The 16,745-nt window shown below is 41.8% G+C and overlaps 1 pseudogene; it reads left to right on the forward strand.

Annotated features, from left to right (window-relative positions):
* The first annotated feature begins 3,796 nt into the window (after positions 1 to 3,796).
* Positions 3,797 to 16,745, forward strand: LOC134405575 (vomeronasal type-2 receptor 26-like; annotated as a pseudogene).

The raw sequence follows: 16,745 nt of genomic DNA on the forward strand, positions 1-16,745 counted from the left end.
TGCACCTTTACCCTTGTGGTATTTGAGCCTTTGATTCCAATGCTGATGCAGGGGTACAGAAAAGCACAATTTATGGAGGTTTCTGAAAAGGCACACTTCATCTGCTTTCATCAAGGGAGGCTGCCATTGATGCAGGAAGAGGGGAATCTGTGATTTTGGCATGCAGGTGGGTGGCTGCTGAGTGCTTGCCAGGCTGAGCTGAGCCTCAGAAGAGGCTCACACATCCCATTGAGCATTCATGGATTAGGGGTGTGCACGGACCCCCCACTCCGCCCTGCGGGCCGATCTGAAAATTTTGGATCGGCCCGCTCCGCTCCGCGCCGCTCCACCCATACCCTGCTCCTCTTTGCCACGGAGCTCCGGCTCCGAATCGGAGCTCCGCAGTGGAGGGGAGTGGCGCCAGGTAAGGCTGGGAGAGGAGGGCGGGGGGGTTACTGGGCCCTGCCGCCGCCGCCGCCCATGCGGCGACGGCGGCAGAGCCCGGTAAGGGACCAAGGGGGAGGGGGGCCTTACCTGCATCCATCCGCGGTCCCTCGGCTTCTTCAATTGAGCCCACTGCTCAACCAGGAAGTCTGGGCCGCAAGTGCGGCCTAGACTTCCTGGTTGAACCGCAGGCTCAATTGAAGAAGCCGAGGGACCACGGACGGATGCAGGTAAGGGAGAGGAGGGGGGGTTTACTGGGCCCTGCCGCTATCGCCGCATGGGCAACAGCGACAGCGGCAGGGCCCGGTAAACCCCACTTACCTTTCTGGCGGAGCTCCGGATCGAGGCGAAGGATCCGCCTTCACCTCGATCCTCTTCACCATGCTCCACCAGCCCCCCAATCCTCTTTGCCTCCGCCTTAAGGGCAGGCAAAGGCCCCCGCTCCGCTCCTGCTTCCACGGTTCGAGGAGAAGCAGAGTACATCCCTATCATGGATGGCACCCCGAGCCTGGCACTGGTGGATTCGCAGACCCCTAGTGTCTGTATAAGGATTGGGCTCAGCACCTCTGCAGACACACTTCAAGAATATGTGGGAACTGATTCAGAGTTAAGATGGGGAGGAGGGGAAGGGATTGTCGAAGAGCTAAGGTTGCAAGAAAATAACAGTTACAGAGAGGAAGATATCCCAATGCCAACTAGGGAAGTCAGAGTCTTAAGGAGGATGAGGAGTTGGGAATGTTATGGCTTGTCATTCCTCCTCCCACCTGACCTGACATCTCATCCTTGGGTATCTGAGCAATGACAAGCCGTAACATTGGGAGGCCAGCATTGGAAAAAGCTGATCTTTCAGGAGAGGTCTCTCAGGGAAGACACACCCTAAAGGTGGGGCTTTAAGAGCTTGCAGCAGTTTCAAGGAAACTCTCTAACATAGTGCAATAACCAAATGGAAATGCCTGTAGTCTAAGAGGTTTTTCATTATGCAAAGCTTACTAGGGACTTTGTACTTCTCTGCTGTTTGTGGATTCTGATTGTAATATGAGGCACTGTTGATTTGGCTGCAGCTTGCATAATAAAAGGAATTGTTTAGCTCTCTGATTTTCCTGTTGGACTACAAAAGATACCAGAAGCAGGACACTTGACAGAGAGGGGTAGGAGAGACAGTTGTGTGTTTGTTTGAGAGAGACAACCTAGAGAACGTAAGAAAGTGTATCCCATCTTAGACAAACACAGATGTGCACACAATAAAGAGATGGGGAAGGACATATAACCAGAGAATGTGGAATTGTGTGCAGTGTAAGGCACCCCCATAATTTTGTAACTGGCTATGTTGCCCAGAGCTGCTATCTTATGCTGGTTCTCAGAACATTTTTTTCAAAATTCCAAGTTGCTGAAAATTGGCCTGAGAATTTCTAAATGACATATAAGAATTTTTTATGTAATATAGCATATATTCCCTTCCCTCGAGTAGGCTGCACGATTTTAAGTTATTGCCTGGCCTACTTCCTTTCATTTGTTCTGCCAGAAGAAAGATGGTGGCAGCGGTGGAGGCAGCAGGTAAGTCCCCTCCCCCTTCCCCTTTACCTGTATCAGCAGCCACACACAAGCCAGTGGGCGCAGTTTCAGCAGAGCCAGGTAAGCGCCCTCCCCCCTTCCCCACCTACCTTGGTCCACCACCGTCACTGCTGACTTGCGTCTGGCGGTTCCACTCGAGGACACTATATCTACTTTCTGAGCACTTCATAAGGACCATTTTCTTTCCTGCTTTTCTTTTCTATAGCCTCTAGGTGGCAGTGTGGCATAGCACAATAGTGCAAATACACAAGTAACCAAGTGGATTTCCCCCCACTTTTTACAATTTAATACTGTGTTTCCCTGCTCTAAAAGAAAGAATGTGTGTCTAAAGAGCTCTTGTTGAAAGAGCTCTTCAGACACACATGCAAACCTCGTGGGTCATGATGTTATCTAAAAAAAAACCCATAAACAACCATGAGTAGGAAATGATTAACACCCGATTGGGTAGGAAATGATTAACACCAGTACTGGCCCGCATGTAATCTCAGATTAGTAAAATTTGATCCTATATGGCAAACAAAAGCTTCCGTACCTCCAGCGCCCGCTGTACAAATTTTGCAGTCCTGAATGATATGTAATGATCAGAGCCTAACAATAATATCTCAGTTACATTTTTAGGTGACATGTGGTTGAACCTGGGAATCAGGGGCACAAGGTATTGCTTCCTCAGCTCGACATACACTGGACACTCAACTAGAAAGGTTTTTTTTCTGATTACGCACATACAAACAAGTTGACACCTAGTCTGCGGAATCTTCCAACTGCCTCCTAGCAGACTCAGGCTCCCAGCACAGAACCGTCTCACCCCCAGCTGCAAAAACTTTTTGGGACTGGGAGCTTAAGAGGCAGGTGACTTTGGGGGCAGGTCCACAACCAGAGGGGTTACCGCCGAAGGGGGCAACACCAAGGCGAGGGCCAGACCTTGTTTGTTTGTTTTCTCCCCCTACTAACTTATAATTTTGTTGTGTATTTTACACTTTTTTTTTTTTACATTTCTTTTCCTATGTTTTAAAATGTATGTTTTAAACTTTGTAATACCGCCTTGAGGCACAGTATTGGGCAAAAGGCGGGATACAAAAATATACATATATATATATATATATATATATATATATATATATATATATATATATCAGTGCTTCTATATGCTGTGTAACTTGTATATTTCCTTTTGTTTGGGATTGAGCTCCTTCTTAGGTCATTTATTGTAAATGTTCCATAAGCATATCAGTTATAGTGAATTCCCTTGCTTCTTTCGTGATTTCAGTTTATTATTATGTGCATTCCTCGTCTTTTTGTTGCCTTCATTTTGCTAATCTTATTTATAAATAAAATAAAATTCCATGTTAAAAATGTGTTTCCACCTGCAATTCGACGGGGAATTGGCCTCTTTGAAAAAGTAATTACTTCACACTTTAATTATACAAAGGATGTTAATTAATTCTGCTGATTCATAAAATTCCCCGGGGGTTTCAGTGGCTGCTAGCAAAACTAAGAAGACAGTTACAGATATCATAAATATATACCTAGTACCACTTAGAAATAGGGAAGGGACTAGGAACAAGCAAGTCTCCTGTAGTGTGCTTTTGGCATTTTACAATATATATATATATTCCTATTAGCAGGCTAAACTATTGTTAAAGAAGTAAGTTTAAATTACACAGCGATTAAATTATGCCAGTGTTGTAGAAGACAACAGGGAAATCTGTGTGTAGAGCGAAGATTTGGCATTCTATTGTGGATGGCAGTTTTAGTGGCTCTGCTCATGGCACTGTTTCCTCATATGGTATACCAGGCTCACATGATTAAATGCAGCATTCAGGATCCTCACTCTCCACTTCACACGTATCATCAGCCCGGAGACATCATTATTGGTGGTGTTGTATTTCAGGGTGTCTTCATCTCCAGCCCAACATACTTCACAGAAGAACCCCCACCAGACTTGCTGGAAGACCTTGCGTAAGGATTGAATTTTTGCTTTCTTTTCATAACAAATGCGTTTATTAATATGTCACTGGAATTATTAGAGCTGCTGTCCCAACTATGTATTCAATCATAAATTCATTCCATCCAATTATCACATCACTCTGCACATTTGATCAGCATGAAAAAAGTTATTTTCATATGCAAATTTCCCTCACTGCATTTTGTATTCAACTTTACCTGATATATACTTTTTTTGTACCCAAGTTTCCCTATTGTACACATTTTTTTTAAGCAGTCATCCAAATCCACTTACCTGGGAGTAATTCCATTCTAACATATAGCAATCTACTTCTATGTTTTTATGTATATTTTTGTGTTGTAAGTATTGACAAACATTCTGTGACTCAAGTGTTGACTCACATTCCAGCATTGTGCCTAAGAATTACCAACATCTCCTGGCCTTTGCATTTGCCATAAAAGAGATAAATGAAAACTCTAAGATATTGCCAAACCTCACCTTGGGCTTCCGTATCTATGACAGCAATGACAATGCAAGAAGAACCTATCATGCAACCATGTTACTTCTATCGTTACTGGAGACATTGGTCCCCAACTATGTATGTGACATTCAGAGGAATCTCATAGCCGTTATTGGGGGATTAGACCCCGAAATCTCTCTTCACATGGCAAATATCTTGGATATCTATAAGATTCCACAGGTAGGGCACCTGTGCTTTTATGTATGTGAAATATAAGGAATTGCTGCATTGAAAATAATGACATCAACCATTGTTTTTCTTTCATTCATTCTTTTGCATGATATACTAAAAGTAGTGTATTTAACTATTATTCATAAATCATTAAAATGTGACATTCACAAATTGTAACTGAGATTGTACCACTTAAGCCAATTCTCCATAGCATGCTCATTCTGCTCCAGGATTGAATATCTATAGGATTAAGCAAAAGCAAACTGATTTTCATTCACACAATAGCAAAGAGTGCAAAACTTCAGTCACTAGTATTCAAAACAAGAAAATCATGAGACACAAAACCTTGGGTGTAAGTGTCACACTTTTATTTAATATATAACTTAGATTCTGCAATGACAAAGAACTACAGCTAAATGTTGACATCTACTTCCTAAGTCCAGGTACTGGTTGATAGCCAGCAGTTCCCTACTTTGCAAATACTCAGGCATTTATTTATTTATTTAATGCATTTATATACCCCCCCCCCCATAGCTGAAGCTCTCTGGGTGGTTAACGAAAGTTAAAAACAGTAAACATTAAAAACAAATACACAAAGTTTAAAAACATAAAAAGCATATAAACAACAGTATATGCTTATAAGAACAGCTATTCTGGGGTCCATTAAAAACAAACACACTGTTGTTAAATGCTGTTAAATGCCCGGGGGAAGCGGAAGGTCTTTACCTGGCACTGAAAAGATAACAATGTTGGCACCAGATGAGCCTCGTCGGGTAGATCATTCCATAGTTGGGGGGCTACCACTGAAAAGGCCCTCTCCCTTGTTGCCATCCTCTGAGCTTCCCTCAGAGAAGGCAGTAGGAGGAGGGCCTTAGATGTAGAGTGCAGCAGAGTTGATTTGCAATCGATCCAGTTCTTTCATCACCTTCCTAAGGTGAAGGCACTGAAGGGACCCTTTACCCTTGCATCAATATGGCTTTTAAGTCCCCTATTGGTGCAGGAGGAAAAGCACATTTTCCAGAGCCTCTTGAAAGTGTGCATTTCCCCCCATTACAGTAATGGTGGCCACCATTAGTGCAGCAGGGGCAAAGAGTTTGTGAGGGCTGGACACAAGGGAATCTGCTGCCCTCACAGACCCAGTCAGATGCTTGTGGTATCACTAATTGGGACCTTCCAGTGTCTATTCCAGACAATCAAAGCCACCAGTAAAAATCTCTAAACAAAAATGACAGAGACATTTTGTCCAAAACAGTTACAAAATTATTCCGTGACATTTGATCTATTACATCTAGGACTTGGTATCAGGGCCTGTACACCAAGTCGTAGCATCAGCATAGTTGGATAAAATCTGCATGGTGTGTACCACACTACAAATATCTAAAAGTAGTATTTAAAAATGTTCTTCTATTGATCCCTCTGGAGATTGAAGCAGACTTAAAGTTGCATAACATCATGATGTGTATACTGGAACTAAAGATCATCAAATTCAGTTTTCTCAGTTTCTCATTTTTTCCAATATTTAAGTCAGTTCATCCCAAAGTTTGAGAATATTCCAAACTATATATTTTAATTTTTGCAAAACACTGGGATTTCTTTTATTTATTTATTATAAAGCTTCATGTGGCATGAAGTTTTAGAACTGCTTAATTTCAGAACTGCATAATTTACCATAGTTTATAATACTCCCTCCTCTCTCCAAGACCCATTAGTAAATACATTTGACAATTTTGTCAGAGGAGATATAGTTATTTTCTGCCAGCATGCTAAGACACTAATTGTTATTTATTTATTTATTTACCTGAAATTTTAGACTGAAATTTTTCCTAAATGTTGGCTCGTAAGTATGTTGTTACATGTTTTAATTCTATTTTGTAAGTAGTGCTACTTGTTGATGTTGCTAGCTGCCTACAGTAGTATTTGAGGGAATGATGGGATACAAATATAACAAACAAGGAAATGACTAACTAAATGCTCTCTTTTTACTCCATTTATTATTATGGCAACCCTGAATGGGTTTTAGCCAGTTACAAGTCATATATAAAATCAAATACAACAGCCTACTGAGATTGACAACCTTCCCGAATATGGTGCCATAGAGATGTGTTGGACTACAACTTCCTCACCACCTCCTGGCTGGAGAGGACAGGAATCGTACTCTAACAGATCTTGAGGTTGACAGGTTATATAAACCTGGATTCTGTTAAGGCAAAAATAAAACTTGCATGTCCTGCAGAGTTATTCTAAGAATTACTGACATTATGTGTGTGCATTGTTTTATACTCTAGAAAGTGTGGCATACATTATTTTCATCTTATGACCAGTTCTGCAATCTCTCCTTAGCTCACATATGGCACTGCTCCAGTCATGAATGATAAGACTCTTGGACTTCCCTTCTACCAAATGGTTCCCCAAGAAGCCCTTCAGAATGAGGGGATTCTCTCCTTGCTCCTGCATTTCAGGTGGACATGGATTGGACTTGTTTATATAGATAATGACAGTGGAGAAAGATTTGTGCAAACTGTGTCTCTAATGTTTTCCCAGAGAGGCATCTGTTTTGCCTTTATAGAAAGAATCCCCAAATTGACTTATGACACTGAAATGTATGGCATTTTAGAACAGGGGTTAAAGATACATGAGAAAGTGATGGGCAGCAATGCCAATGTAGTAGTGGCTCATGCAGAATCATATTCCAGTGCAATTTTTCGATATTTGCCATATATATCACAAGAAGAGCACAGGGCGAACAAAATAAAAGGCAAAGTATGGATAACGACAGCCCAGATGGAGATCAATACATTTGTTTTTCAGAGGAATTTGGATGGAGGAATATTCCATGGTGCTCTCTCCTTCAGGATTCACTCCAATGATCCACCAGGATTTAAGTCATTTGAGGAGAGCAGAAATCCTCTTAGCACAAGAGGAGATGGTTTTCTCAAGGATATTTGGCAACAAGCGTTTGACTGTAAAATCCCAAATACAGCAGGGAATGACATGGAAGCTGAGATTTGCACTGGAAGGGAAATGTTGGAGAGCCTACCTGGATCTTTTTTTGAAATGAGCATGACTGGCCAAAGCTACAGCATCTACAATGCTGTCTATGCTGTTGCCCATGCTCTACAAGCCATGTTTTCATCTAAAATCAAACATATTGCAATGATGGATACTAAAGGAAATAATCTTCGGAATGATCAGTGGTGGAAGGTAATGTCTTCAACTTCCTTGGTTGTCAAACCAAAAGACAACCACCATATCTTTTGGTATTACAACAACACTCATTATCTGCATCATGCTGTATAATCAAACTTTTTCGTCTGCTCATATGACTGTCCACATTTCAATCAGCCTGCTCTGCTTTCCTCTTGCCACCTGATACTTCACTAAATGCACATAATCCACAGTTGTGTATTTTGCTGGTTCCTCTCCTGTTACATCTGAGAGCCTATTTGATGTAATGGTTAGAGTGATGGATGTGGACTCAGAAGATCCAGCTTCTAGTACCCACTTCTCTATAAAGCTCACTTGGTGATTTTGCAGCAATCACTGACTCTTAGCCTAGTCTATCTCATAGGGTTGTTGTTAAGATAAACTTAGAGAAAAGGAAAATCTGTTAAGCTGTGTTGGATTCCTTGCATGAGGAAAATGGGAGGAAAATAGTAATAATAATAATAATAATAATAATAATAATAAGAAGAAGAAGAAGAAGAAGAAGAAGAAGAAGAAGAAGAAGTAATTAAATGGAGAGCATTTCTTCTATCAAACTTTTTCCAACTTCAATATCATTCATGACATCATTTTGCTCCTGTTCTTAGTTCTTAGCCTTATATACCAAACAACATTCATAATAGTTTCTAAACTCTTGCATTTCTATTTTTAATATAGCTCCACCAGTTCCTTAGTGGTGTCTCATTTAATAACAGTGTCCAGAATGAGATTTTCTTTAATGAAAATGCAGAGGTAGTAGCAGGATTTGATGTTATCACCTTGAATATTTCTTCCAATAAATCCTTTCTCCGAGTGAAAGTTGGGATGATAAATCCTCATACTTCTCCAGACGAAGCACCTACCATTGATGAGGATGTCATATTATGGCACAGCTGTTTTAACAAGGTAGGAACCAATTGTCACAAAATAGAGTCATAGATGATTTGAGTTTGAAACGGGCCTGTAAGGCCATCTGCTCTCACACTGGACCAGGCATGCTCAATGACTTAGATCTCTTAATCACCCTTAATTATCTGCTCATTATGTAGTATGCATAGTGGCATTGTTCCACGCCTCTCATTACACTCCTATCCGCAGTCAGGATGAGAACAGCACCAATTCAAGGAAGTTTCTCTGGGCAAGTTACTCTTGATTCATTCCTTATCTCTTAATGTTTGTGACGTTTGTGATACTATATTTTGACTAAAAGTGTATTTATACTTAGAATTGTTTCTGTTATCTTATAGCAACTGATGAATACCTTAATTAAACACAGCAGTATCGAGCATCCAATTAAAAAGAAACAATTTCCTACCCTGGAATTATGGATTCCAAAGTGAAAATATATGTATATTTATCCTCACATCTATGGTTGCATATTTCAGACTACTGATGAAGATCAGAAATGGAATACACAATCTCGAGTTACTGTTTAGCCATTATTTAGCCATTATTATGTCTTAAGATTTTATTAAGACCTGCAATCATTATTTATTTATCCATCAAACTGTCTTAAGATTTCATTAAGACCTGAACATTAGCTACTGATCTCAAGATTTGAAAAGAAGCAACTGTATGAAGGATTTAAACATTAGCAATTGCATATTACAATTTATTATAATATAATTTATCATCATTTACTGCTTGTTCAAAAATACATTAGCAATTGCATGTTTTAAAAGAGCAACTGTATTCAAAACAATACATCAGCAATTGCATGTCAAAGAAAGCAACTGTCTATTAAAGTTTTGCAACTGCTTGTTAAATGTAGCAACTGCATATTAAACTTGATTACACTTTATAACGACTTTATTACAAATTAAAAATTAGCAACTGCTTGTTAAAAACTGTACACTTGCAATTGTATTTTCAAATCAACAACCACTTCGTTAAAAATTGTAACTACATTCTCTGAAAGCTATTACATTTACATTCTATCAAACCAATTGCTTGTTAAAAAAATCTATACCTACAAACTGCATCCTCTGAAAGTGTTTATATTTGTATTCTTCAGCTGTTTATTAGGTTCTTTTTTTGCTATCAGTTTTACTGTGAAAGTCTTTCGCCCCCTTTTTTAACCACTTGATCTTGTCACATAGGGTCCCCATGTTTTCAGCTAATGGATTCAATTTAAATCTACCCTGGTGGTGAGGCATAATTCTAATAAGTGTTTGGAATAATTCTAATAAGTTCCAAATGTTGGAATGGAGTAGCTGGCTTTCTATAACATAAAAAAAGAAGAAAAGATTGGGGGTTAGTGTTTACTCTGAGACAAAAACATTGCTCCAGCTGTTGCAGAGAAAAGACTTCTCTCATGTCCTACCAGTACAGGCTTGTGCCTCAAATAAAACATCCCATCACACTTTTAATTCAATGGTTTATAGCTGGACTTAATTTCTCAATGAACCTATCCATATATTCATAACTTATGAGCTTGGTTAAAAAAGTTGCAGCTGAAAAACATCTATCCAGTCCAATCCAAATAGCACTTCTTATTGATATCCAGTGAGCAGCTATTATTGGCCATTTCAAATAAATAGATTTATAGTCAGTTCAAGGCACAATAACTTCAAAGACATTTTTCTAAGACAATAGCCAAGTAATGCAGCTTTAGGAGAGTATTGAATACCATAACCTGCAATTTATTTTATAATTTATCTTGGTTCACCCAAAACAGGTGTGAGTGGGCAATCCCCCCCCCCAAATAAAGAAAAATAGGAATAGTATTGTAGTATATCAATATTCAAATATTACTGAAATGCTTTGTCTATGTTGCAACATATAGGTAGACTTGAGAAACTGAAGGTTTCCAAGTTCATTGTTGTCACATTTTTGTTCTGCTTTTTCATGCATGGATTAGACACGACCACTTTCTGTATGTACTGAGAGTTGCCATCCTGGTTTCAGCAAAAAAGTGAAGGAGGGGGAGCAACACTGCTGCTATGATTGTATCCCATGTCCAGAAGGGAAGATTTCAAACCAAGAAGGTAGGAAATATATATTATATTCAATAAACAAAAAACCTATGGTTTACAAAACAACATTAAAGGCTCTACAGTTTTCAACCAAACTCCAAAAAGCAGGGAAATTGGGAGTTAAGGCTCACAAGTAGGGGTGTGCACGGACCCCCCGCTCCGCTTCTCTCTCTCCCAGATCCACAATTTGTGGATCGGCCCGCTCCGCCCCACCCCCGCTCCGCCTATGTCCGCTCCGCTCCGCTCGGAGCTCCGGATCCGGATCAGAGCTCCGTTTCCCCCCCATAGGCTTGCATTAAGCTAAAAAAGTATACAACTTTTTTTCTGTGAAAGTTAGAAACCTCAAGATTGGCACCATGACACCTCATGGGGGTATACACACGCACGCCAAGACTCAAGGCAATCCCATCATCCCCTGGTTTTTGGGGAATTTATGAAAATCGGGCACCCCATTCACACCCCTTTCCATAGCTCTGTCAATTTGCACGTTAAAAATCTCAAACTCACCACCATGATAGCTTGTCCAGGGATACATATGCACACCCAGATTCAAGGCAGTCCCATCATCCCCTGATTTTTGGGGAATTTATGAAAATCCAACACCCCATTCACACCCCTTTCCATAGCTCCATCAATTTGCATGTTAAAAATCTCAAACTCGCCACCATGAAAGCTTATCCAGGGATACACGCATGCCAAGAACCAAGGCAGTCCTATCATCCCCTGATTTTTGGTGGGGCTTAAACCTGCAGACATCTCAATGGGGCCATTTCAAAGGAAATCCCAACATGCCATGAATTGGGGAGTACAGATAAACCTATGAAATCTTCTTCCACAATTGAAAAATGGATTTGGAACTTCCAAAAGTCTAACTTGAGTGCAGGAAGGACTTCTCCCCTGAGACAAAGCCAGACACACACAACATCCCTGCGAGGCGGGCAGGAGAGGAGGGAGGGAAGGCAGGCAGGCAGCAGACATTTCTGGGGGCATAAGGAAGTGAGCCAAGGATAAGCCAGTAATGCATATAAAATGGAATTAATAAATAAATAAATAAACAAAGGAGGGGTGGAATTAAAAGCAGAAGTGTTGCTGAATAAACAACAAGAAGAACTTTTAAAAAAAGGCTATATCTGTCTTTTACCAGTAATAGGAGGACGTGCCCGGGGGAGGGGGAATCATCTGCCAATTTGACTGGTCCTAGTGACCAGTCTTTTAAGAAGCAACGCTGTCAGTTCAACTCATGAAAGACATTGCTCCACCACTAAGAAGTAAACGCTCACTTCAACTCATGATAGGCATTGCTCCACTGGGTTACTCTCTTTGGAGGGCTGTGATAGCCCCGCAAGTACAGGAGAGAGTGGGGGCACATCCACATGGCATGCCCTAGGGGAGCTCATCCCCTTGCACCACATCTTTTCAGTTGTTCCCCAAAGTTAGGGTGGGTAGCAGTGCTCTCTTATTATTGGCTTAGTATATGATTTCAGGTTGTGTTTGTGCATTTGGTGGGGCTACTGTTTTAAAAAACACTGGGAAAAGTCCGTTCAGACTAAGAAAGAGAAGTTTCCCAGAATCCCAAGTTACCCGTTTTGCCTATCCCCTCCTCCAACTTTGGGATCATGTGATCATGACCGGGAGTTGACTCTGCCCCTCAGCCCTTCGAAAAAGGTATTTCCCACTGGTTTTTTAAAAAATTCTAGCGCACGACCCGCACCACGCAAAGAGCTGAGAGTAGTCTCAAAATGACCCCCATCCATGACTCTCTGAGCACAAGAATTTTCAGAACAATAGCTTCAAAAACAACACAGTTATCCCCCTTTCTTTTCCGCAATGCAATACTATGGGCGAAATGTTTCAAGATGGCGATCGGAGCGGTCCGCCTGAAAGAGGAGCGCCGAAAAATGGGCGCTTCTCTTCGCCTTGCTTCTAGGGGTCCGCAGTCCGCTTCTACTCCGCCTCTGGGCAAGGCGGAGCAGGCCAATTCGCTCCTGCTTCTGCGCTTCTAATCGGAGCGGAGCACATGCCTACTCACAAGCCTTTAACGCCACATCCTCCCTAAGGAGGCAGAAAGTGCCAGTGAAATTCTCATTCTCCCAAAGCAGATATAAACCATGAGGACAGGATGGAGAATAGGATATGCAGAGGTGACTGTGGGGTTGTGGAAAACTGATGACGAACAACTTAGAACCACCTACTTCTCTTTTTTGGTTTAGAGCAGCCCTTCCCCAACCTCGTGCCCTCGAAAGGTGTTGGACTACAACTCCCATCATTACAAGTCAGTATGTTCCATGGTCAGGAATGCTGGGACAGCAGGATGGTGAATGCTGCTCTATATCCTTACCAAATACAGGTGCTGCACAATTTTTTCTCACACACACCCATCTCGCATAGAGCAGCACGATTGATAACAGAAGGGGCACTATTTGTTGGAGATGTAGAACCAGAGCAAGGGCTGGCATTTTTGACATTTGGTCAATATCCTGCTCCTCAAAGCACCAATGTTTTTTCCTCCCCCCCCCTTAAAATGAGTTCATACAAAATATACTGTTCACTCCCCACAATCCCTCCACAATACATCATCTCATCAGAGTGACAGAGGAACAGAAAATGATTAGTTTGGTTGTCTTGAACTCCTTTCAGATGAAATTAGTTTGCAATCCTATACCAGTTGGGAGGAAACTCTAGTAAACTCAGCAGCACTGAGTTCTGAGAAGACATGTATAGGATCCAAGTGTAAACCAACCTTCTCCAGCCTGGTGCTCTCCAGATGTATTGCACTGCAACTTCCATGTTATGGTGAGGACAAAAAACATTTTCTTCAATAGTTTTAAAATAATCCTTATACATGAATCTATTAGGTGTGCTCTGTCTTTGATCTCACAATGCTGAACACATAAGAAAAATCCTCTGCGGTCACAGCATTTGCAGCTTCCTGATCATTGTCCATGCTGACAGGGACTTTTATGAGTTGAACTTCAAAACATCTTGTGATCTACATTCTGCCTGCCCTTGCTCTAGAACAGCATTCCTCAATCAGTTTTCCACAACCCCACAGTCACCTCTGCATATGATAGCCTGCTTCCCTCCAGATGTTTGAGAGTATAAGTCACAGCATTCCCGACCATGGGACATACTGACTTGCAATGATGGGAGTTGTAGTCCAACACCTTTGGAGGGCACCGGGTTGGGGAAGGGCTGCTCTAAACAAAAAAAGAGAAGTAGGTGGCTCTAAGTTGTTTGCCATATATTCTTTACTTTGAATTAAGAAGGATGCACCAGCACTTCAAACTCAAACACACATACACACACACCCCTTCCTCTTCACAATCACAGACACACAACAAAGTCAATCCCTCTATCAAACCCCTAACTGAGCCAGCCAGGTTTTCTTTTTCCTTGGAGGCCAGGGAAGGGCCTCCCTCCAAGCAAGGCAGATTGTTTCTCTCTCCCTCCCTGGCCTCCACAGCACTGTGGGGAAGGAGAGGGCCCAGACAGGGCTTTGTCTCAACTGCAGAAGGAAATGGCTCCTAGGTGAGCCAGGCGACCATCTTATTTCCAACATTCCAATCTATCTCAGGCAGGAGGGAGGGGGGGGAGGGATGCTACTGAGCATGCTCTGCTCTATCGGGCCTTCCATTGACTTTAATGGGGCAAAGAGATATATTCATTAAAAAACAATGGAAGCAAATTTTGAGGGGGAAAAAGCCATTCCACCAACTAGAAGGACAGGGAGACAAGATCCCACCACTGTTTGAAGGGTAAGGATCCCAGTTCAGAGCTTTTAGTGTGCAAAAAAATGGTCGCCACATGGAAGCAAATCTGTGCCAGTTTGAAGCTGAGAGGCTTTTCCCACTTTGGTACTTTGAACTGCCATTCTGTCCTCAATATTTCACCAATCTTCTTGAAATATGCAGGGTATGTAAAACAAGCAATTCTTTCTGGCAGATCTCATTTTCAAAAAGATTGGTGAAACACTTTCCATTTTATGAATGCTAGAATGATGCATCCCCCAATTATGGCCTTAACGTGGTGGAATGCTGTTTGTACTCTTCATCCTTAACACAGGGAAACTCTCCTATGTTTCCCTGTAATATACAAAGTGATACAAAAGAGGGCTGTAAACATGAAAATAAATTTATGGATAGGTTGAGGTGACTATACTACAGTATTGTATATGGGATCAAAAGGTTTTGTGAGGAAGTTACAGAAGTGGCAAGAATCTGATGTATCCATATGTGTCTCCCTGTGTCTAATTGTTTGCTCTTTAAAAATCTATCACACACGCATACACACACCAAACTAAGTCAGTAACTTTGCAATGAATTATGAGTAGCCAGATGGTTGGTGTTTCTGATGAGCCAATCTGGTATAGTGATAAGGATGTTGGATTGGGACTTGGGAGATCTGGGTTCTAGTCCTCATTCAGCTATGAAAATCACTGGATGACTTTGGACTTGCCACTGACTCCCAGTCTAACTTTCTTCACAGAGTTTTATGAGGATTAAACAATTAGGAGAAAGACCATGGTAAGCTGCCTTGGGTCCCTTGTAATACTAGTGATATTAAAATAATACATAAAAAACCACCAAAGGAGGGAATACATATCAAAATTTAGACTTAGTATCTACTGCTCACTGGGATTGTCAAAGTTTGCCTCTGCTGACAGCTGCATTGTGCACCCATGCAAGGGTGACTACATTTTCACCTACCATGCACCAGCAGATGCTGGCTGTGGCATCATCTGCCCAACCTGATTGGAGGCTGGCAAACATGCTGGTGAGGTACGGGCAGCAGGCCACATACCACTGGGTACACTCAAACAGGGACTCCTCCTGGGAGCCCTCCCTCCACCACAATCCTCAGAACCAACAGGCCAGATGAATTCCCAAGGCTGTCCAATGCCTCAAACAAGGGACCCTGATGTCTCATGGTGCCAACCTGGCTGACCTGCTGTGCGTTGTTCAGTATAGTCCCTCTGAGCCATGATGTCATTAGTGGAAGGGGATCCCTCACATAAAACATTGAGATATAAGACATTTGTGTTTGTGAGCTGAATGGACCAAATCTTTTCCTTTATAGATATGAATGACTGTAACACATGCTCAGACAAAGACTATCCAAGCAAGAATCAGGATTTCTGCATTCCAAGGACGGTTACCTTCTTGTCTTATGAAGAACCTCTGGGGCTCAGTTTAGCCTTCTGTGCTCTTTCCTTTTCATTGATGTCAGCTCTGGTTCTGGGAATGTTTGTGAAGCACCACAACACTCCCATTGTCAAAGCCAACAACCAGATCCTTACCTACACTCTCCTCATCTCCCTCCTGCTCTGCTTCCTTTGTACATTGCTATTCATTGGCCAACCTCAGAAGACAACTTGTCTCCTCCGACAAACAGCCTTTACCTTCATCTTCTCTGTGGCTGTCTCTTCTGTGTTGGCAAAAACCATCATGGTAGTTCTGGCTTTCATGGCCACCAAGCCAGGATCCAGGATGAGGAAATGGTTGGGGAAGGAGCTAGCCATCACCATTGTTTTTTCTTGCTCTCTTATCCAAGCAAGTATCTGTATTGTGTGGTTGGGAACATCTCCCCCATTTCCTGCTGTCGACATGCACTCAGTGGCTGAAGAAATTGTATTGGAATGCAACGAGGGCTCTGTGACTATGTTTTACTGTGCCTTGGGCTACATGGGCTTCTTGGCAGTTATCAGTTTCACTGTGGTGTTTCTCTCCAGGCAGTTACCTGGCAGTTTCAATGAGGCCAAGTTCATTACTTTCAGCATGTTGGTCTTTTGCAGTGTTTGGTTAACTTTTATTCCATCCTACCTAAGCAGCAAAGGAAAATACATGGTGGCTGTGGAGATCTTCTCCATCTTAGCCTCCAGTGCTGGATTGCTAGGTTGCATCTTTTCCCCCAAATGTTACATTATTGTGTTGAGGCCTGA

The sequence above is a fragment of the Elgaria multicarinata genome, chromosome 11, assembly GCF_023053635.1.
Source record: "Elgaria multicarinata webbii isolate HBS135686 ecotype San Diego chromosome 11, rElgMul1.1.pri, whole genome shotgun sequence".
NCBI lineage: Eukaryota > Metazoa > Chordata > Lepidosauria > Squamata > Anguidae > Elgaria > Elgaria multicarinata.